Genomic DNA, 24,693 nt, shown 5'->3' with positions numbered 1-24,693 from the left:
TTGATAACCCTTACTTTGCTTATGGTCTTAGTATAGTCCTTGCCACCTGCTACACACCACTCTATGATATGCAGCATGGAACATCTTATAGAGCACAAAATGCCTTGTATGTGTAATTCCCTGCAAGCAGATACACATGTATACAATTCTTCCATATTCACCAAAACCAGAATTAACTTACAGGAAAACTGACAACACAAAAAACAAACAAAAGAACCCCCCCCCCCAAAAAGAAAACAAAAACCCAACCCCCCCAAAAAAGAAAACCCACCAAAAAACCCCCCCAAAAAACAAACCAAAACAAACCCAACATCCCCCCCCTCCCCCCAAAATAAAAAAACAACAAAAACCAAAACAACAAAAAAATCCTGAAGAGGTGAAAGTACTGCATTCTCCCATAAAGACAGATAAAGAAAAGTTTGTTCCTACAAAAGGGAAAGACATGATGATTGAAGGAGATGTAACAGCACACACTGCCACATTCCAGAATCCCTTCTGCTGACTCCCACACAGCTCTAACTATGCTGTCTGAATCTAATTTGACTGCCTGTTAAATTAATCATAGATTTTTTTTTCCATTCCTCAAAATTATACTTAAGGAATTTGTTTGGATAAAAAAGATGGCAATAAATTTTGAGCACTTCCTGGAAAATTATGTTTACACTTTTTCAACTAATTTTATCCAGTATTTTGAATTAAATCAAACTATTGCTTTTACTGTTTCCAAAATGATTCTTGCAATTAATTGTTCACCCCAAACAAAAAGCTCAGCTGACTAATTTTCAGTGTAGGGTGATTAGTTTTCTAATAATAATATCTTAAATCAAGGTTTGATTTTATTGTTTTCAGAAAAGAAAAACTTTGAGGCCATTGAGAATTTGTTTTGAAAATTGTTCTTTCAAATGGAGAAACTCTTGTTTCTCTATCTTCATGCCATTCAGTTGAGAATCACAGAAGAAACAAGAGGTTTGATAAGAAAACCAAACAAGTTTCTCTAGTGTCAGTAGTGGAAGGGCAAACCAAGCCATTTCCCATGTGACTTCATGAGTTGCTTTCTTTGTCAAAATTTACTTTACAGTACCAAAAGTCCTGGCTGGATATTTCTGAAGTGCTGTTGCCTCATTACTTCTGCCCTCTGAATATGCGTCTTTGAGAATTATTCCAGGGTGCAGCTGTTTGGAGTGATCTGAAGTATGTGTAAATCTTTCTCCCTTAAGAACAAATATCCTCAAGAGGATGAACATCAAAGAAGGCCAGATCTCGTAAGCTAGGAGTATCAATAAAAGACAAGCTCTCACCTTTTTGGTACTCTTAAGGCATAAGCAGATTCTACCTATTCTAGCAAAGCAGAACTAGAGCACTCTTCCCTCAATCTCATCATTCCTTTCCCTAATTTTTCCAGAAAGAAGTAAAACTGACTCACAATTTATAATACAGTTACCATAAAAGTAAGACTTCCCTTATTCAAAAGATACCTTACTAACCTAAGTATCTTACAATGCAAAAAAATAAAGGATTTTATGTAGACTTGTGCATGGTTATATTGAGCTTGGAAAATACTAACTCTGCTAACTGGGGAAAATGCAAATAAAAAACAGATGGACTAGCTAAAACCTGGAGATGAAGGCATTTTAGACCCTTGTCTGTCATCAAGACCTTCATAACCACATCTTTTTTCCAATATGGTCATGTGGTATACACCTGCAACTTGTCAGCAAGAAGCCTACTTGCAGTTTTATTTTGGTTCCTCAAATAGCTTTTTAAAAAAAGAGTTCCCTGATCCTTAATGGTGCTAATGAATACTCTCACATACCATATCTAGCAATTGTTTTACTTTTGGCTTTTAAGCTGAGTGACGTGCAAAAGATATTTTAAGATATGCATCTAATTGTCAACTCTAAGCTCTGGCTTTAAGAATGGTAAAAGTAACAAAGAACAACTTGATATTAAAAATTGCTAAGAAAAGCAACACAACCCAACCTTTATTCCAAATCTAGAGGCCACTCCTAAATAAAGATGATACCTTTTAAATTAAAAAATAAGTCAAAATACTGACCTACCTAAGGCAAATTACCGCAGCACATAAAAAAAAATGTTTTGCATGTAGCTCAGACAACTAGCAAGTCCATTCAAAACCCCAAAAGATCAGGTGCCAGCCAGCTACCTGAAAAACCCTCTTGCAAATGCCTGATGCCATCAACTGCCTTGATCTACCAAAACCACCATCCGTTGCTAGCCTAGCTATCAATTACAGGGAGCTTGAAACAAAAATACCTACATAGCTTTGTGTCTCTTTCCTGCATTCCAACATTCATTGGAATAATTTCTGCTCCCAGCAAAGTAAATTCTATTGCTGGGTAGCATTCATTATTAAAACACAAAAATAAAATAAAATAGTGTGTCCATTGGCTTGACTAACAGAAGGGAAAATGCACCCATAATTTTCTTATTGTTGGCAGTTGCTGAGCCAATCTAGGTATACTTGTTTTTTAAATATAAAGATAAAGACAACATACTTGTAAAAACGTACACGTCAACAATTGTCTATGCATAAGTCAAGGTTTTCAAAATCTCCTACGCAGTGCTTGGAACATAGTCTTCACATTTAGAGAATTGCAGAGAACATTTCCTATATAGAACACAAAGACACAGATCAGTCCCAGATGGAGAGGGGAAAAGCAAGCTGTAAACCAGCTCTATTTCCCCAGCAATGATAACTAATTTTATAAGGCACATCATTCCTTCACATACTTCAGCTATACATATCATTTTCTGGTTGTAAATCTCTATCCACTAAACACAGCTTTGATATCATGGGAAACCAGATGAAACTGAGATAAAATATGTAGCACTCCCTGAAGCTGCATTTAAACAGTCTTAATTAATTTTTTTATCCCAGATTACAGGCAATCAAGTCACCCATAGCATGACATAAACTAGATTTGCCTGTGATAATGAGTCACATTTTCAGAATGTGTTGGCTGATCAAGAGCGTTGTTTACTGACATGTTTTTTCCTCAAGCATTCCAATTACTTCTGTATCCTTGTATAAGAGATACAGAATGCTTGTCCAAAAAACGTACAGCAAAGATGTACTGTGTTTTTTTCAATATTGGAGGATTCAGACTAGGTATTGAAATGGGTGCTGCTCATGCTGTGCCAAGATGTTGCCTATATCAGTCCACCAAGACTAACCTTTGTCAATCACGTCACAGCAAAATGGAAAAGTTAAACTTCTCTTTTTGAGAGAGAGAACATAAATCTCCCTTCCTTCCCTTCCTGAATCTATATTCAAAATTCCAAGACTGCATGACAGAAATACTCAAGGAAAGTGATGTAGCTGACAGAGGAGAGAAAAGTTGAGGATTTTTACAATTGAACAAGTCCTTCCAGGCTACTGAAGATCTTCTTTTTAACTTTGCAGGAAGGCTGAATAAGGAACTGACTGTATTGATTTTGTGACTAAGTGGGTAATGTCATTCCCACGATTTGAGAAGCGTGCAGCAGTGAGGTTTATGTCTATGTTTGTCTTCCCCTTTTGATAGAGGTGATCTCATTTAGCACCTTTGTTCAGTGCAATGAGGTTTTCTTCATATTTTTGCTAGAGTCATTTGCTATCACACATATGAACCACAGAGTTTCACTGACAGCTGTAGCAATACTAAGTGGTGAGACTATTGTGCTAAGTCAAATAGTTTGAGTCTCTCTGTCTGGCGCTATAAAATATAATGAAGAAGCACTTGAGGGGGAGAGTAAGACAGATGTAATGTGCTGAAGGGTGAGGAGACTGATGGTCGACATACTTTACTGAGCTTTGGGAGATAAGGCCTTGAATTTCAGCATAGCCTTCAGCAAATATTTGAAGACAGTATTCCTGGCCAGTGTCTTAGTCACCAGGATCTCATTTGTTCATATTATGAAGCCTCACTTTTACGCTGAAGCTACTCCATGCTGTAGTAGCAAACTATGTCAGTGGAAGGCAGCAAGAGCCACTGGCATTTTTACCTAGGCTGTGTTATCGCTTACCTAGCACATGCAGTCCTAGACACTGCTGGCTTCAGAACCACCTTGAACATTAAGAGGAAGGAGCTGTGCCTAAATAAGTGTTTAGGTGGAACAGATACCAGAAGTGACTCCCCCAGAAGCATTTAACTTGCTTTTTTTTGAACACATCATACAGTCCAAGTCCAGAGTCCGTCCTGGCAGGAGATCATGGCTGCTACCACTCCCAGCAGAAGACACAGTGTGGAGTTTGTGCATTAGCCTTTTACTGTGGATGCAGAGCAGCACTCAGTAAGAGAGTTGAAGTCTCATGTACCACAAAATGACAGTATCACTGCACTTACTCTATTGGACACTCCACCAGCTTTGGTCCATACAATCATCCTGTGAAGGTACTAGGGACTGAGCTGAAGAACAGGAGAAAAGCCACAACTAGTTGTACACCCAGAAAGTAAGAGCTCTACAGAGCTACCAGGTCAATCCATCATCCTCTCTCACTTGGCAAAAAGGCAGTAGCTATAATGCAAAGGTGGGACAAGTGACTCAAGAAAATGGACACATATATTAGCCCAGGAATGGTCTTGCTTCCTACCTACTCACTTGTACCAGTGAGTTAGAAATCTAATTTAGGCTACTACTCAGTCTTGTACATACTATCCCTAGTTATTAATATCCTAGGTAAATACCTGTGTCACTAGGTTATGCTACCACATACAACAAAAATGCCTTTTTCTGCTGTTAAAATCTTTCATATCATATCTACAAAATCTTTTATATTCATACCATGCCTGTGAGACAGCTTACCACAAATGCAACTGCAACTCAGTCTATTACTCACAAAAAACATTTCAATTAATTATACTTCTGTAAATTTTAAATTAATGACTGTAAAGGCAGTTGAAGCTGACCTCTCTACAGCCAATATGCTAGCTAGATGATCAAAACTGTCCTGAACTGTAGGCAAGAGGATAGAGTTTCCAACCTCCACTTAAGAGATGAACCATAGATCTTGTTTGTCCTTTAGTCCTGGGCATATTGCTTAATATTCCACAGCCATCAGACACAATGAAGCAACCAGCCAGCTCAGTCATGGTAAGAGTCTCTCCTTCCTGTCCTGCTTTGGACAGAATTGTCTTTCTGAGGAAGGACTTGGTCCCCATAGAGCAAACATATGAAATAACCACAGGGGTACCATGTTTTCTTTTGCTTTTCTCTTTCTCTAAAGAATTAGTAATCCAAAATAAAAGCATGCCAATAAATTAGGAAATGCAAACACATGCTATAACTAAATAGCCTGTTGTCAAAACTAACTACAAAGAATGCAAGTAATTGTTTGGCTCCCCAGCTGGGCCTGATTCTGAGTTGGGATCTCAGATTTGTTTTGGCTTTTAACAAAGCAGCATTGGTAGGACAGTTGCATGCAACATGTGGCCTATAGAGCTAAATGAATACATCACATGTAAGATTTGTCCCACTTGCCTCTTCGGAGACAGAGTGAAGATCCTGCCTATGAAAGTCAAAGAGAAAACCTAATGTGATCTCACAGGACACAAACCCTTGTAAAAATGGAAATAAGAACTCTTCATTCAGAACCACATGAATGTGACAAAGCAAAATGGAAGGGATAAGAGGGGAATTCAAAGCTTTTTGATAAAAGAGCAAATGAAACAAACAAACTCCCAGCTCTTCCTGGGTTGTGGGTTTTTTTCCTTCCCTGCGAGGCAATTAAGCTACTTACTAATAGCTTCTTAGGTGTATCCAGACAAATTCACATATAACTGACAAACTTCAGCCTAACTTTTTCCTAGCTACTTAGCAAACATGTACGTTAAAATGGGGATGAGAAATGACTGGTATTTACTACTATTTTATTATTAATCCCAAATGAGAAAAGAGTTTATCAGCAGCCATCTGGAGCAATGTAGTTTTCCCACAGCACTGCTGATGTTGCTTTTTTCTATTCTTAGCTCAACATAGGCATAGATGATAGTGAGGGATCTTACTGTGCGCAAGCAGAAAGCCATGGTTAATTTATCCCACAGAGGAAATCATGCTGTGCTCTCAGACAGCTCCAGACATGGATCCTGTCTCAGTCTGAGAAACCAGAAACTCTCAACTCTCAGTGACTGCTGTGGCACAGACCATTCCTGAAAGCAAAACTTACAGTAGTTGCAATGAAACAGATTTACTTCTTTCATAACAAGTTTAAGGATTCAATTTTTCTCACCAAACCTTCTTCTTGTTAAAATAATACACCCATGGCCCACTTCTCTGCCAGATCCAGAGAAAAAAGCATCATCTTCAGCCTCTGGATTAAGCACAGGCACTTTCTTCTACAGATAATTTATTTTTAACTCTTCAACTTAAAACAACACTGCTGTTCCATGAGGTCTGATTCCGAGAGTGCTACATCATGGATGCATATACCACAGCTTCTAAAGATCATTACTTAAACTGTGTGGATAATGGTCCCAGAAGCCTACATTATTAAACAATAAATATGCATGTTTCAAAATAATTCTCAATCCACTGTTAGACCACCAGGGGAAAAACATTTCTAAAACATGCAGTAGTCCAGCTCTCATGATTTGCTAGAGCCAAAGAAAACTCAGATCTTAACAACCAGAAAACAAACTTCACTGAGGTCCTTCTGAACCAATAGGCTGCAGGGCTCCCTTGGGTCCTGTCTCAGGTTTTCTTGTCCCAACAATAATGGCATGGAAAAACAACATCCAGCTAGGCAGTGGTGCAGGGAACTGTGCTCAGGGGGAGTATGTAGCTGCATCTGGTAGAAGGAGAGTCAAACACTTTCAAATAAACAGGGGAGGTCTATTGACCTGTTTCATGTAGTGTTAGTGTGAGTGGCAATTCTTCCAGTGCAACAGAAAAAAAACCTTCGAAGACTTTTCCTGAATTAAATCTTACTCCTACCCTATGTGATCTCCTAGCCCACATGATGGATTTCAACAAACATTTTAGGTCTAGAGCAGAACCTCTTATTCGACAGCTTACAATTTCACACCTTTTCTTTCAGAACTACCTACATTTTGTGTCCTACTGGGAGGAGGTAGTATCTGTTTAAAGCTGGCCTCGGCTTCAGAAGGACATATGGAGGAAGGTAATGTGAAAGACTGCAAGTGGATCAATTAAATTCCTGGGTAAATACTATTATCTCGATTAAATTTGTCTTAATTTAGTGCATTTTACATGTGATATGAAAGTATAAAATTTTAAGTAATTCACCTTATTAGTTTATTCAACTTCATTCACCTTCAATTCCTCATCTATGTAAAACCTGAAAGGAGTTATATTTCCAAATAATTTAAAGGCCAGCACACTATGCCCAAAATAGACACAGATGTATGTTGTTTATATCACAGAACTGCATCAAACAGTCTCCAGAACACAGCATATACACTGTTGTCCCCAAGGCAGCACAGCTATGAATCTTCCTATTCTACCCCATCTTTAAGGAAAATTATCAACTTTAGATCCTGAATCCTGCCATCTCAAAGGAAGCATATTATGTTTCCTGTCCCATGCACGGTGTACATACACAGGTGCTTTTTACCTCTCTACCTCATGTCATGGCCATGAGAATACATAGCAATGTTTTCTTCTCAATATTTGGAGAGACCATGAGCCACCTACACCTCTTGATTTTGAAGGCAGCTTCCTGTTCCACAGAATTGGTGCCTTACAGAAGACAAAATTAAAGAAGGTACAAAAATTTGGGGAACAGCCAGTTTGACCCCAAATTTGGCAGACTTTGTCTCAATGTGTATGATTCATATTGTCTGGTGAACTACCAGCAGCAGCATTACAACAGACCATCAAAATGATGTTAGGTCATCTTTGAAATCCACAATGTAGTACTAGATCAATGTGACAGGAAGCCTCTAGATCTTGATTCTACGTCATTTTCAAATGCATCACCAAAGGCTGCTCAAAGAATAAAGACTTGCTAGCATGCACTTTGTTCTATGTCCAGCCTTTTCAGCAGACTGTTCTTGTCCTTTTATGTTTGCCTTTTCCCCACCCCTTTTCTGATGGTTTTGCTTTTTAGTTTTGTCTCTAATTGGCTATTTATTATCTTTTCCAGAGTGAAATTCTTCTGGCTTTTTGATCAACATGTTTGCTGCAAGGGATGAACAGTGGGTTGCCAAAAAGAGTTTTCTTTATGGATTTATTAGCTCTAGAAGTGTGGAGTTTTTTATTAATATAGCAGTACTATCCAGATGAAAACAGCTAGCAGATCCTATGGCTCCTAAAGTGCCAGGCATTAAACTAGAGGTAGATACTCAGATATTGTGGTTGGGTGTAGAATAACGTTGCTGGGAACTGACACCCAGTTATTGTTTAACACCTGGGTCTGAACATCCCCAAATGATGACACACTTTCAAGGTGGAGCTTTTATTGAGAGCCATCTCTGCAAGCATGTATTCACAGCCAGAAAAATGAGATGACAGCTTTACCTTCTTTAGTATACCTAATAAGCAAGTAAACTGCCTTTGCTTTTAAACATTCACAAAATATATAAAACCGAGGGAGAAAATCTGTCCTATTGAATACAGTGCATAAACTCTCCTTTGTCTTCTACAGTGCATGGGGAGAGAATGCTCTCAGATTATAAACATTTGTGCAGCATCTGCAATCCTCACCCTGGAAATGCCTCTTATGTATTCCTTGTAAAATATAGTTTGTAGTGCAGAATACAAAGCATTTAAGGCACCATTTTTCAAAATGCGCTTTCTCTGGTCCTCATATTTAAAAGGACAGCCTTGAAAACACGAGTTTGTGTCAGCCAGAGAGACAGGCAGATGCTGTATGTCTGAGAAGGATGAACTGCAGTCTCCACCTCAGCAGACTGCCGACTGCAATCTAACATTGTTACCAAATGTCAGCATTATTGTATCCTTCCTGATGGTCATTTATGTGAGAACACCTGGCTCATACGCCTCTTTCAATCCCAGTTCTTTCTCTATGCATCAGAAACCACCATTGTCATCTGATATTCCAAACATCTTCCCTGTTTTCCTGTTCTGCATGATCTCCTCTGCAACGTGATGGCTATGACTGCTCCATTGTGAAGGGAACTGAGAGGGCCCAAGTCCTCTGAACTCCCAAGCACCTCAGATATCAAAAATCAGTCACTCCAGATTTAACATCAGAACAAACAAACAACTTTGGGACATCTGCACCAGCTCCCACTCTCCAGTCTCGTGCACTTCAGAACATTCAGAGACTAGGCAGCAGAAATCCACGAGTTTTAAGGAAAAAGAGAAAAAAATGTTAATAGTTCTTCAGTTTTTACATTTGTTCTGCATGAGTGAGACTGAGAAACAGGATGAGTCAATAATGTAACTTGGGGCTTTCCTTTTTGTGACAACAGGAAGAACTATAATATGAGAGCATGGCTCCTCCTTGTTCTAGGACCAGTTATGCTTGTATGAGGAGCTTATGCAGTGGGACTACCTGCAAAAACACAGTTGTCCTGGAAAACCACTTGTTCACAACCCCCTGAGGGCACAGGCAACCTCCACAAAGTGCGTAGACTCATATTGCTGCTCAGTCGACTCCTCAATAAGAGTAAAATAAAAAATTTTAATACTAGGCTATTAAGGCAAATTATCACAGTTTACTCAAAGAAGGTCAAAGATGACAGAAAGGGAAAGGACCACTAAGAGCTTCATTAAAAATGTCATTGTACTCTTATTAAACGATTAAGTTAGAGCTGCCTACCAAACTTCAGCCTGTGGTAAATAACGTAGCAATCAAGGTTTCAACACTATTTACCCTTTTTTCCCTTTTCTTTTAAAATGCTTCTGGTTAATTTTGCACAAACAAGAAAAGAGGAGCAGCACAGCAAGGCAAGAATAACTTGTGAGTAAAACCAGATGAACACTAACATATTTACATAGTGTAATGACTTCACTATTAATTCAAACAAACCCAGATCCCAATTCTCAGAAGAGAGAGCTGAGCACATGCAATCCAGGAGGCAAGAACAGGGTGGCTTCAGACTGCATTTATGTCTGCAGCCCCTGAGTTAGTAGAGACTGCTCTTAGTTTCAGTCTGCAATAGTCACTGAGGGACCATCTTTCATTCCAGACGTACTCCAACTACACCCTCTTCTCTATCTTATGGGCCCCTTTCCATTTTCAAGCAAGACTTACTTTAGTGGTAGTGACCATAACATAGAAGAAACAGAATGGTAGGATTTCAGAAAAAAAAAAAAAAAATGTAGAAAAAGCCACGTAATGTCATAAAAATGAAAAAAAAAAAAGAGAGGGGAAAAAAATTTCAGACTCACTGTAGGGGACAGTCACTTCTTGATAAAGGCACCCAAAAAACCACCAAAAACTTCAAAGTGGAATAATCTTATGTAATTTCTGAATTAAGCCAAAATGGACCTTGTCCTATTCTAGTCATTGTCAGCATGCAATTACCTAGAATTCCGGCATTTAACAATGAATTAACTGTAAATCTGTTCTCCACCCTCAAAATAAGCTATTCTTCAGCTAAGACTTGTATTTATCCTCTTCACTGCTACATTTTATCCTATCTTTTCAACTTATGTTTTCAAGCACTCTTTTCTTGTCTGAAAATAATATTCTTTATGTGGAGTTATGGAATCTCTTCTTTGTTCCTAGATGTCTTCGATGTTGGTCAACAAAAAGCCATTAAGAAGTTTAATCCTCTATGTTTGGCACTACATCAGACTGAGAGCAATTTCTTTGTAACAGCCTTCAGAATAAATATCCACTAAATACGGGGTTTTTTCCTTATACTGGTTACCCACACTTTATAGTGGGTGGCCCTTTCATTTATCCCATTACTATATTTCCACTTCTAAAGCTAAGCCAGATGCAGCAACCTGATACCACTTTTCAGTTCACGCAAATTTACTGTAATGAAAACTTCCGTGTATATCTGATACTTGTTAGGAAAGCCAAAGAAACAGGAACCATGGTAATATTGCACCACCTTCTTGACAACTTTCATTCTGCATGAGTTGGAGTCTCATGTAGAATTAGCATGAGACTTCATGCTTCATTAGCAAGCATTTTTTGCGTTTGGATGCCTCAGAGTGCAAGCATAGAGTCAACCTGTATCTGAACTACTCTTGTCAGTGTTACTTGCACTATAACCTTGCCCAGAGGTTAGGTTAGGTGTTATGCTTTCTTAAAATTCTACATGATCAGTTCTTTAATTGCTTGATAGCCTACCTAAGCAAGACCGACAAGGGCAGAAAAGATTTTAAGGATTTTATTTAATTGGTTTTGTCTGCCTTTTCTCTTTTCTTTATTCCTTCCTTTAAACAAAAGGCAGTGGAGTTTAAATGGCTTGGCTATGACAAGGCTACATAAGAAGTACACAGCATGCAGGTAGTTTTCTTGAGCCCTCATCCATTTATCTATATGATTTTTTCTTTTTTTTTCTGAATTTTTACCCTTCCTTTCAGATGTGCTAATTGTAACTGACTGTGTCTGTTACAATAATCTCCTCTACACAGAGATACAAACATAAATCGAGGTGGCCATATTTACCAGCAAAGTAGAAAAAATGTAGTCCTACTTTCAGGAGATACCTGTGAAAGCACATTTTATATAAATAACTTGATTTCCTAAAGCATATTTTACAAATTTAGTCTATTCAACTACTGCCAAAAATTCTTAGAGCACAGGTATGTGCAGAGCACTCCTTAGACTTAATGCTGAAACCATTCATTGACCATGGCTATGTGATTATGGCAAAGGAAGATTTCCTTCCTTAGCTTTTCGGTAGAGTGTTTGTTGGAAGATGTGAAGAAGATGCGATTTATTGTTTTCTCTATACTTCACATGACACTCTGGGGGAGAAAAAAAAAAAAGGAAAAAAAAGAAAAGAAAGGAAATTTGAATTAGACAGATAAAAACATTTAGAACTAAGTCTTGGATAGTTCAACTAGCAGCAGAGTTATTCAGATGATTTGTGTTATTCATGTGTTTATGCTTCTGATAACATAATCACATCTTTTATAGTTTACTATAGTTTATTGCCTCCGTACAATCCTAAACATCCACTGGTCAGATTATGTGACTAATACATCTGTTCTAGACCAGGCAGCAGTTACGAGTATTGAGGCCATGTTGCTGAGAACACAGCTGTGTTGGGCAGGGCACATCTCAAGGTTGAAGGACCACCGCCTCCCTAAGATCTTGCTTTATGGTGAACTTGCCACAGGCTGCCACATGAGAGGAGCCCCAAAGAGGAGATACAAGGACTCCCTGAAACAACATCTCAGCCTTGGCCATATTGATCACCATAACTGGTCTACTCTGACCTCCAATAGGGAGGTCTGGAGACACACCATCTATAACGCTGCTGATGCCTTTGAGAACACACGCAGGATCACTCTTGAGGAGAAAAGACAACGCAGAAAGAATTGTGCCTTGCAGAATATACCACCTAAGGAGTCTTTCTGCTGTGCCTTTTGCAACCGGACATGTCTACCTTGTATTGGCCTTTTTAGCCACCAGCGTGCTTGTAACAAACGTGGGTAGAGCCCTCCCCAAATCTTCGTTCGCGAAGCCTGGCCATGGTGATGATGATGATAGTTTACTGTTCACAAAGCATGATTCATCTCTTAGGCAACAGATTCTTTTCCTAGTCACAGGGCAGGTAGGTAGAAAAGCAGACTAGACTGATATGAATTAAAAGTACTTCATCACAGAAAAGTAATGAAGTAACACTAGATGGTTTTCCTCAGTCATGAGAAGGGTATTTCCCAAGTCAACCAATTCCCTTTCAGTTTCCTGCTCTTCTAATTCTCCAGGAGACAAGACTATTCAGAATAATTTGCAGTAGAAACAGTGAGACAGCACATTTCCCTGGCAAGGTGCCCTTTGTGCCATGTCTTTAGCACTGGGCTCTGAAGAGCACTTTGGCTTGAAGATTTCTCTCCACCTGCACTGAAACAATAGTTATGTCTGTGGTGGTTACACACCTGCTCTGCTGAAAGAGCTCCAAAACCCGCCAGACAGCTCTTTGCATATCCAAGTGTCTAAATTCACCTGAGTGTTTGCATGTTTTGTGAAAACACACAGAGAAAAACCTGTGACTAACCAAACCAGGCCAAAAAATAATCCCTTTCCCACAGACCACTCAGTCTCAAAAAAGGCACAATTCCCATGTCTTCAGAACTTTCTCCCACGTAGGAAAATCAGCCCATAAAGTAACTAAGTATCACTGTTTAAGTGTTAGTGTTTCCTAAATTTGATGCATTTTCCTTGAAGTCAATTCAAAGCATCATATGGGATAGGAGCAAACAGCCCATTGCCTACTAAGAGGAGCTCTCTAAACTGAAGCACTGGGGTACAGCCTTGTTGCTACTTGCTGCCTCATTAATTCAGGAATTAACTTCCTGTGAGTCATGGAAAATGACCACCAGAATACAGTGGAGAGGGGTGAAACATCAGCTCTTCCATAATTTCTGAGGCCAGTCTCTTGCTGGCCTTCCTACATGCGTAGGGAGGGAAGAGAGGAGAGACTACACGACCTTTGTAGTGCTTTGCTGCTACAACTTCACATTCTGACCCCTGTCCAGGGTAGAACTGCCCCTCCCTTGAAATGCTGAAATGCCATTTTCATTGGTATTAATTTTCCCTGGTATCAGTGGCACAGAGGCTATCAGCTTCTACTGCAGCCTGCTTTACAGGTGTTAGTGCTCCTCATGCTGAGTGTGGCAAAGCTTAAAGGAAGGAGGAATGAGTCCCTCCACTCTCAATGCCTGCAGGAGAAGGCATTTCCCACTGTGGAAACTGCTGCTCTGAACACTCCCATAAAGGCCACTTGAAAGCCTGGACTCTCTGAGGCCACACTAGAGTTACGCTGTTACAAATTAATCTACCTTGGACATACATAGGTATGGTGCATAGCAAACACTGGTTTTATTCCTGAAAAGCCATAATTGATCGTTTGGGTGAACTCTTCTCACTGTAATCAGTAAAACCTTGTTTAAACATGACACTTCAGGACATGGCCTGAAGGCAAGACAGTGCTCTACCTTAAAGGGTTAACAGCTAGGACATATATATTGCAGAGAGGTAAGATTTGTCATAAAGGAAAAACATATATTTACATCAGTATAATTAAAATGATCAGTTAAAATTCTTGGTTTGAGGGTGTCAGGCTATCTTGAGCTGCAACAATAGGGTATATGAATTACTTAATACTTCGCTCAAGTTTTAGATAGCACATAGTGTATTTACAAAGATTTAATCTAATATATTTATCCAGGTTTATTCAATAGAAGAGATTTTTTTTCTCAGTTAAACCAATATAATCATGCTGAAGCCTACAGCCTGACTGTGTAAAAGGGTATGAGCAGGGATACTGATAAGTCCCTCAGTAGACTGTCATACAAGTGTACTGCCCATCAGTTAGGCCTATGTATACTTCAGAATATTTCTTGAACATGAAATCCAACTGCATTGCTATTTCAACATTTTTCTAGCACATTCTGAAAGAACATAATAATTCCACTCTAAAATACCCCTTTCCAAATCTTTTCTTATTTTATTTCATCTTGTATTAACAAGACTTACATGCTTGATCATGAGCCCTGGAAAAATAAAGGAAGAAGCACATGCTAGTACACTTAGTCCATTTTTTGTTAAACAGATGACAAAGTTGGTCTACACACACCTTACAATCACTGACCTATTTCTCTCCTGTATTTTTAAGTCCTCACTATAAAACTCAGCCAAGGGAGATTGAAGGCACTGACAAATATCAGCCTTAGCAGCAGAGCAATGATCTGTCACACCACTTAAACCCAGCTGTTTGTAGAGTGATGGCCAGTAGGGACTGTATGCTAGGAGCAAAATACAAACGCCTGGATCCTCCCCAGCACCTCTTCCAGCTATTTATACAAAACTTTGCTGACCTTCTTTCCTTGTTTCTTTTCAGTGTCAGCTGCTTTTTACTCATGGCTAAGCCACAGTTGTTTACAATACACCAAAAATCCAAGCTAATGATCTTAGAGTCTTCAAGTCTAAGCACATCTGGTCTGGAACTGAGATTCTGTCCTAGGCCCATCTTTCACATAAATACACACACATCTAAATGGAAAAACACCCTGTGCGTTACAGATTTGCTAAGGAACGTGCAGCAGTACCCTTATCATTCCTATCAAGTGTAACTCAAGAAAGACTTGAAAAGTTCAAAAGAAGCAGCAAACTGCTGTTTAAATGAGACTCCATTAGGCAGAACTCTGTTCATGACTCTCCCAGATCATTGTTTTTATTAGCAAGCTACATGAATAACAGCAAAGCTATTTGTACAGCACTCATCGGGTTGGGTGCAGACTCCTACCCTGCTAGAGAGCTCTTTTAGATGTTCAATCCAGCACTGCTGTTATCTGCTCTGTGAGAAAAAAACCTGATGCAAATGAATGGAAATTTTGTGTCTGGTCAACAAAGGGGCTTTCCCAGACAAAGCAGAACGAAGATTTAAAGTTACTTGGTAAATCAAAAGGCTAAAAAGCCATGACCTTGTAATCTCTCCCTAATGTGAGTAGTCCTCACAGTGATCCCATGGTTTCACTGGGCTTCAAAATAGATTTACACATTACAAACTTAGAACATGACTCAAGATTTCAAGAGCAGGTCATCAATATCTGACAGAATAAAACTATTGAAATGTAAATTTTGTGTTAGTTGGAAGCATTCACTTTCAGTTATTTTAGAGCAACTTGGACAAACTTTTGAAAAGAGGCATGAAAACGGTCAGATTTATTAATGGAAAAGCTAAGACCATGTCTGTCAATTTTTCTGAAGCACCACATCCACTCCACTCATCTGTATACCGAGTAATGTCATTGTCTGACAATGTCCTCAAAAATCCATTTTGTATGACTGAAATGAAACATTTTCAAAGTTTAAATAATCTACTTTTGCAGACAAACCAAGTCTATGAATATATGTCATTAGACCATTACTGCATTCAGAAAAAGCAGCTGTAGAGCACTCCATAAATCTACTTCTACTTCCTCTGAGCAAAACCTGTTCCAATTTCAGAGTTAAGACTCCAGTTCAGTACTGCAGAACAAACACATCTGAGAGAATAAACCAGACTACTTTTTGATCCTAAGCCTTTCTCCATTGGTAGTTATGGCTGAGACAGTGCTTAGGTTTAGGCTGCTCCATACATGAAACTTACTCCAGAAAATGACCTTATGTAGCTACAGTGTCCTTCACACGTGGCCCTTTTGATCCTGATAGGATTATTGATTGAAGGTTTTGTTCTAAAGGAAGGAGCTTTGTATTTTGAATATAAGGCTGCTTGTGCTGAAATAGAAAACACCCACAGGTTTATAGCACCGGAGCTCTCACCTACTGTCAGATCTAACTTCAGTGCAGAACATTGCTCCTCCACAGGTCCCTGTTGGATGCCTTCCCATGAATAACACAGGAACTAACATGCTTCAGAAAACATGTTATCTCAAAAACCCCACCACTTTTTGCTGAAGAGTTTGAGGACTACTGAAATGATACCAGCAGTCTAACACGGATTCTCGAAGAATCTCCAAGCATCACAAGCAGGAAAAAAAATCTTTAAAAAAAAAGTCTGCTTTTTTAGAATGGTCTTGGGAATAAGATACTAACAAAATGAGAAACAGCAACAAAAAGTGCTAAGAAGCAGATATAGGGGTACAATTTAGAGACCGGTCTGCATCCAAAACCAGGACTGGTGAGCACTGCGAGCCAGCCAAGCTGTCACAGGTTCTATATGAATGCTGACATGATCAGGATTTCAAGAGAGGGAGACATACATATATTTCCATGCTTGAAAAATATAAGAAAAGCATTGATGAGTTCATTTTAAATAACATTCGCTTATCTAGCTGAATATATATGAATATATAGGAGAGATATAACATGGGACCATTCTGGTGTATGGCAAATGATAACAGAATATGACAGCAAGTACATAATTTGCCAGTATCATTATAACCATGTTAGATCTGCTTATAATTTTTTTTACCGAAAGGCAGCAGAGAAACCTTGGTTAGAGACAAGACCTGTATTGTTCTAAGCGAAGTAGAAATAGAAATCTAGTGCAAACGTCAGAAAGGTTCAAACGCAGCTCTGTAGTGGATTTAAAAAGAGTTGAATGAGGTTCTAAAGTCTTTTAGGATATGTCAACAAATCAAATTAAAAACAGAGCTATTCCAACAAGCAATGTTGTATATACTTACATATTGCCTATTGGTATACCTGCCATGTAAGAATTTAGTTTAGTTAACCTAGTTAGGAAACTCTTAATTTAAGTTTTATTTGCTTCTCCCTTTTGAAAACAACATACTATTTTCCTTTTTTCCTTTAATGGGCCACCAAATTACATGTGACCAAATGTACCTATTTAGTGAAAACGGGTTCCATTAGTATGTAATCTTACACTTGCATTGTTTTCTTCTGAAAGAAAATAATGGAGAACAGGTGGTGATGCTTAACATCAGGCTCCTGTTTCTAGAATTACAATCTTCTGGGAGCCACCAGCAATCTCTGAAAGCTGTCGTAAGTGCTCAGAACTAGTATGATCCAGAGCACACTCAATACATTAAAGCTTCTTTTTGAAAATTTAAGTAGGTGTGACAGGAGAAAACTGGCTGAATGGTGCAGGGATTCTAACATGTCCCTGCAAAGGGTCATGATTTCCTTCTGCATCCCACAATAAATAACTCAAGCTGGCCTCCATTTCCACAGCAGAAATTAGACATTTAAAAAATTCAAATAGGTACCAGATGCACTATAAACCTTTCTGGTTTAGCATTCAAATGCATGCTCATTCACATTGTTGGAAAATACAGGATTTAAATTCTCCTAAAAGAACATCAAGCAGCTCTTCCTTTACACTATTTATCCTTTATTCCATGCCACAAAAACAGCAGCGCCAATAAATATCTTGATGTAGTTTGAAAACCTACTGATGTCACACGGCACGAATAGTTTTACCCAGTGAGTCACAAAGCCACATGTCAAATGGACATTTCTTTATTTCAGCAATCCCATCCTTACCTTACCAAGTAGGAAGTGGTTTAGAAATAATTCTATATAACCAACTGTATTTCCCAATGAGTTCTCATGATAAACACGAGACAGAAACACCAATTAAGAGATCTGTCTAGATAGGGAAGCAAGCATTATATCCATGTTTTAAAATTTGTCTCCAAAGCTGAGGAATAGGACAAAGACAACACATACTTATAAGGCAGTTTCAACTGACACACAGCTTTACAAAAAGAGATGTGGAAGGCTGGCTGGCATCCCTAGCTACTGCTATATATTAGATATGCCAAGATACACACTTATACAAGTAAATAATCAATGCAGGTTTGTTTTTTGCCGTTTTAGTTTGAGAATGAAAGGAGTTAAAAGAATATAAAGTTACTTGCAGGGCTAGATTTTCTGCTGGTGGAAATTGGCAATTTCCCACCAATTTCCACAGGTATATGTCAAGTAGTATGAAATAGTTAGATTGTACTTAACAATCCAGATTTCTTGCACAGTTATACAAGATCAATATTACATTTATTATTACTAAGATTATTTCTTTTGGGGGACCCTAGTCAAAGTCAAAGTGGTCCCTGCAAGTTGAAATTAGTTTATACTAGGCTATCTTCAACAGGCCTTTGGGGCAAAATATATATATCTTAGCCACCTTTAGTGCCACCTGTGTTAGCTTTCCCCTAAAACAGAAGGCAGTGTGATGAGCTGCAACTCTATAGGAATCATATTCTGATTCAAAAGTGCTCAGGAAATTCTTTCACTGCTTCTGGTTTTCCTCAAAGTCTTAATGGAGTGACTGGGAGAGAGAGCAAAAGGCAACAGTATTAAGGGAAAGAGGATGGTAAATACTATTTTTTTCCCTCGGCATTGTGCTAAATCCACCTGAAATCAGCTCACTGAAGTAAGGGATTTTGTTACATTGTGCCATCAGATCCATCTAAAATCACCTGTTTTCTCAATTTCCTTCATACAGTAAATATTTTGACTCATTTGTCACTCCTATTAACCCGAATCCAGCTAAATGGCTGAAATTTCCTCTAACATGTACATCAAAAGTAAAATTCTTGAGCAAAAGACAATCACAAAAAAATTATTATTGTTAATGAGTGAACAAGAAAAAGTGTACAGCCTGATCCCAGGAAAGATTTTATCTCCAAAAGATAAAATAATTCTCATCCTATTTGTGAACTGACTAAATTTAAACTTTTGAAAACAATACATAAGAAAGCACATAATGCCATTTTTAAAGGAAACTGTTTTTAATAATTTTACTTTAATTCCAAACTCCAAACTTATCTTCAAAAACTATTTAGAAAAAGGAAGTTGCTGTGCTTTGAGCAGTGAATAAGACTGAAAAATGAAACTTAAATTATCAATAATTTAGTTTTCAAGAGATCTAATTTCTTGAAGGTTTTTTTCCCAAACAAGAACTGAAAGTTTTGTGTCTTTATCAAAACTTCTTGAACTTTTTTATGTTTTCCCTTTTCTTGATACTAGAGTTTGCAAAAGCAGTTCTAATAACAGCAGAATATTAGTAAAAACAACAGAAAATAAATTAAAACTTTCCTGCTTAATCCACGTACCATAAATGGTCTTAGTATATACATGCATATATATACAGATATATGTCAGATTTAACGTAAAAAAATATATCAAATTAGGATATGCTCTTACAGTAGGAAAACCAGAGACATTCTCCTTACTATACCATCTCTAAAATTATATCCTTGGCTAAAATTCTGAAAGTATTTTACCTTTTTAAAATCTTTTTCCACAGCCTGACTGATTACTTGCTAAGTCCATTTAAGCACAAATTCACCTTAGCCTGGAGCACAAAGATACTGGATTTAACTTTTATAAATACTACAAACTTAAAAGTATTGTATTGCTGAAATTTCCTTCAAATTCAGAGAACTTGCATAACAGGAAAAAAATCAGTGCAACTTAGGAAAAATGAGGTTTTCCAAGTTATAATAGCTTACAGTGATTTTTCTTTCCAGAAAAGGAACCTTGGATTTCAAATTGACATTGCTGTTTGAAGAGACAGCAGTTATAACACTGCATTCTAATAGGATAACTGGCCATTAAGTCCCTACACTCCTACACACTTTCCTCCATCCTCGATAAGATACTACTACTAAAGTTAGCTTCATAGTAGAAGTGAATTCTTTTCCTCATGAAAAGAGAAAATAAAAGCAGTAATCATGAATTTAACCAAGGAACTACAATAAGACAAACAATCTTTTTGGAACAAAAGATAAACACGGACCTGAGTGTCTGATCTTCTTTGATCAGTAGTTTGATCAAAAGACTCATTTTTGTTGCCTTCCAGACACAACAGTCTTACTACCTTTCTTCAAAGAATAGAAATCTTAATTTTCTAAACAAAGTGTTGAAAGATGAATCTGTGCTGAATTGTATCTTTCTGAACTAGTTGGTAGATATACATTAATTGTACGTAATTCATGAGGGGTAACATTCACGGTACCATAATTTCAACAGTTTGTTGATTAACTGTTTAATTTTTGCTCAGATTGCACTTCTCCATAAGCAGAACATTAGTACCTTGTGGCAGCATACTTTGCAGACAAACTGCGTTGCACTGCATATGACAGAGTTGTTCACCCTTCTCAGTTTGTAGAATCTGGATCCAATTTTCAAATGAAAGATCACTTTGCTGAACATTTATTTTTCCTGTGGAATTACTGCTTGGTGAATAGGCTGTTTTCAGCCTTGGGGGTTATTTATTTAGATTTTTGTTTTCTTCAAAATATTGATGGAAAATGTTTGTCTGCTTGAGGGGTTCCATTTGCTTCTGATCTGAAGATTGACTGACTTCTACTGCCTAAAAAGTGAGTGAGCAAGTAGAAATACAGATGGGAGATTAAATGATCACTAAGTATCTAAATGAACTGGTAATTACAGTCCCAGTTTCAAAAGTCTGTCAGATGAATTGCGTTCCAGTCTAATTCAGAGTTCTGGGAACTTAAATTTCTATACACTTAAAAGCTTATTATAATATCTAAAAGAGGTGGATGAGAGAGCATGAAAGCTGAAAAGAATAGAAAATGAATGCAGCAGTAACCTGCTGGTTCAAGAGCAAATGGAGGTTCCTAAAACCAATACTCTTCCCATCTGCAATAAATTGTGATATTCTCCTGCTTAGAATCTGTACAAATTGTGAAAATACCACTTTTTTTTCCCCATAAGACAATTAGAAAGAACCTATGGGTGAATTAAGTGGTCCCTTCATGCTTCTGAATGAGATAGTCATCCATTAAATACAGCTCTTGAAGCAAGTTTCATTATATTCAGGTAAATTTATGCTCACGAAACAGTGAACTGTCTTGGGAAGGCAATTCCACTCTTTCTCCGATACTTTGTGCACTTACGACTGTTTGAAAGACTCAGCTTTCTATTTCAGTTTAACTTGTGATTCTGCATCCTTTAATATTAATAATACATGAGGGTAATATGACACTGAATTTAAAATACTTTTTTTTGCCTATGTAGAAAGTCTTTCTGAATCACATAGACCTGGCTAGATGCCTTTCATGAAAGAAGAGGTGGAATTCTGCTCCAAATCAAGCAAATTTTAGTGTCTACTTCTTATTTCTAATTAGGTCTCACGGAAACATTTTCTAAATGATCTTTTTTTTTATCAAGAGAAATAGCATTGCAAAATCAAAACCAACCTTCACAACCCAAATCCATGTTGGTCTCACCAGTGCATTTTTAACAGCAACAGCAATGCTGTGGTATCAAGATGAAAGTTGCAAAACAATGTTTTTATTGCCAGGTAATGCAGAACAGAATTGGCTTGGGCAGCTGACAGTGCACAGGCTGAAAAAGCCTTAGGAATGTCTCCATTCATGACCTCATCAGTATAGAAGGGATACATTATTTTTTTTATTGGAAGTTTTTGATTAATTTGTGAAAACGCTGAAATGAGAACTGACACAGACAATGGAGTGGAGCTATGGCCCAGGCTTTCTCTAGACATCTAGAGGAGTGGTTTGACTTTCAAAAGTGACTAAGCACCCAGTGCCTTCCAGCTACAAACTATAAGTATTGCTGGAAGCTCAGTTTAAAAATATCAGACTATGTACCTAAAACTGTGAAAGGGACCTGACAACCTCACATTAGCCTGAAAAAACCCAAACAAAAACCACCAACCAACCAACAATGCATTTGTCACCCTTGTAAATACTGTATCCCCTGCCATTAAAAGCAGTGTGCTCTGAGAGCCGATATGCTGTGTGCACAAAAACAGCAGAATGAAAAAATACACATCACTGGTTGGGTTGGGTTGGTTTTTTTCCTAGCAAAAATGGTGCCAAAATCAGAAATTTCAACAAGCAGACAAGTTTAGGATAGCAAGTTCCTTTCTACATCTTCTTTAAAGGAAGGAGCAGACTGGACTTGGTCACATCTGCCAAAAATCTTGTACTGCATTAGTGATAAATGTGACTAGTCTCTTCACTTGTGACTCAAGTAACAAGACATCACATCTTGCTCTCAAGCACAGTGGAGAGGCAGTGGCTCTGCCAAGTTTTTTACTGAACCTGGGTGGTTGGAATCCAGATCTGAATGCCAAGGTATTTTAAACATGTGTGTTAACCATGGCTTTTAACTGGTTTGGAGTTTGCAGGTGGAAGAGGAGATCAAAGGAGAGGTTTAAACGTGTTTTTTTTTAATACTATCGATATTCATTCAGTGAGAGATGGTAACCAGAGACTGCTGCTAGGGGAAAGCAGTGGAGGAAACACAATATTTTTTACACTCAGCAAACTCCCACTTTTGCCTGATGCAGAGGAGAATCTGGCGAAAGCAGGGAAAGACATACACGCACACACACACACATAGAAAAAGACAACACACACACACGCACATGCCAACACTTATAACATTGTGACTTTTATTTAAGTCTTTAAGACTTCTAAAATCTTTGGACAAATAGACTTGAAAGACAAAATCAGAGATTCTTGGGTTGTTTGACTGTAATCCTGAGTTGCTCTTTGTCCTCAGCTTTCTGTATCAATTTGTAGAAAGAGCCCACCGACCCTATACTTCCCTGACGTGAGAGTACTTTCCATCAAAATCGTAACAACTTTGGAAACACTGGAATTTTCAAACATTTAAAGATACTCAGCCTTGTGTGTAATGATAATTTGTGAGGGAAGAATTTACTCATGAGCAAAGAAAACACTCGGGGAAATAACAAAGGAAAGCAAAACGACCTCCCAAAACCCAAAACCTTCATTCTGAATGATAAATGACTTGAAAATCTGACCCTTTTTTGAAAATTTAAGGTATTTACTTCTGTAACTGACTAAATGGTAGTAAAAATCTTTGAAAAGTCTCCCTGACTTGTGCATCCTACATACTTTGTAATCTATTCTAAGCCTCTTTGTCTATATCTTCATTTTTCCATTTCCTTTTCAATATAGTCACGTTTTCCATTTGCTGTAGCAATCTCTTTGGACTATTTAACATTTTGACTAAAAGTCTTGCTGGATAACAAAGCCTCACTGGAGTTCATGGGATATTAACGTTGATGTCCATGGGCATTGGAGAGAATACAAAAATCAGTGCTCAACCCAAGGGTTGAGTTCAGTTAAGTAGTTAAATTTTTGCCTGACTAATATTTGTATATGCACATCATAACTGAGGTAAACAAGACAACACAAATGCTTACATTGAACCAGATATGCTTAAGTTTCCTGATCAGCTGAGTTAACAAGCTGGGCTATTTATGATACTGATAAAATATAAATTGTTAATGATTTCTATGTTGATAAAAATGATAAACTAAATAAGTACATAAAAGTCACTATAATGTATGAGAGCAAAGTGAATATGACAGCATCCTGTTAGTTGCAAATACTCAAAGGAGTAAGATCATAAGCAATACAGAAGGATTTCTCCCAGATGCATTCTCCCAGCTTCAGTCAACAGCAGTTCAGACACATCTGAAGCTGGCTGGTTTACCACTGTGTTTAGTTTAGATGCATCTGAAGCTGGAAGTTTAGTACCTACCAGTGCAATCTCTCATCTCTGCGTCTGTCTCATCTCTGTTTGAGGAGTTCCATATGGCTTCCACAGCATCATGTGGCAATGAGCTATACAACATGAAAAAGTAGTTCCTGGCTGGCTGATAATTTCACACCGTCTGCTCTTGGCTCTTCTTCTACAGCAAATACTGAGTGATTGCTCCCCATTCACCTTTTCCTGACTCTTAGTTACTTTATATCTCTCTGTCCTGTTCTCCCACTGGGCATCCCTTTTCCAAGATGAGTCTTTGCACCTTATTTAGTTTCTCCTGTGTTAAAGTAGTTCTGCTATTCTGATCATCCATGCTGTCCTTCTCCATTTAATCCTGACTGCCTTTGTATCTTTTGATAGTTATTCAGCACCATGAAATTAGAACCAGTTTAAAAATGCCCTCTGTTTTGTTTTCAGTTCCTGATATTCCACTTGAATTTTATTTTCTTAATATAATTTTAATTTTTGTCTCCCTGTTGCCGCTTCACCATTAAAGATGGCTAAATTGACTCTAATTTACAAGTTATCGCTGTATGTGCTTAACTGCCATCACATTATGCTGGGTGCATTGCTTTATACTTCTAGAAATG

At 38.0% G+C, this 24,693-nt stretch overlaps 1 protein-coding gene across 1 annotated transcript in view; it reads right to left on the bottom strand.

Moving 5' to 3' along the window:
- DKK2 (dickkopf WNT signaling pathway inhibitor 2) overlaps window positions 1–24,693 on the bottom strand; it is a 43,727-nt gene that overhangs the window by 6,165 nt on the left and 12,869 nt on the right. The window lies entirely within an intron of this gene.

The sequence above is a fragment of the Manacus candei genome, unplaced genomic scaffold (assembly GCF_025592945.1).
Source record: "Manacus candei isolate 608988 ecotype Guabito, Panama unplaced genomic scaffold, ASM2559294v1 h1tg000028l, whole genome shotgun sequence".
NCBI lineage: Eukaryota > Metazoa > Chordata > Aves > Passeriformes > Pipridae > Manacus > Manacus candei.
This window is presented reverse-complemented; position numbering and strand designations above follow the sequence as displayed.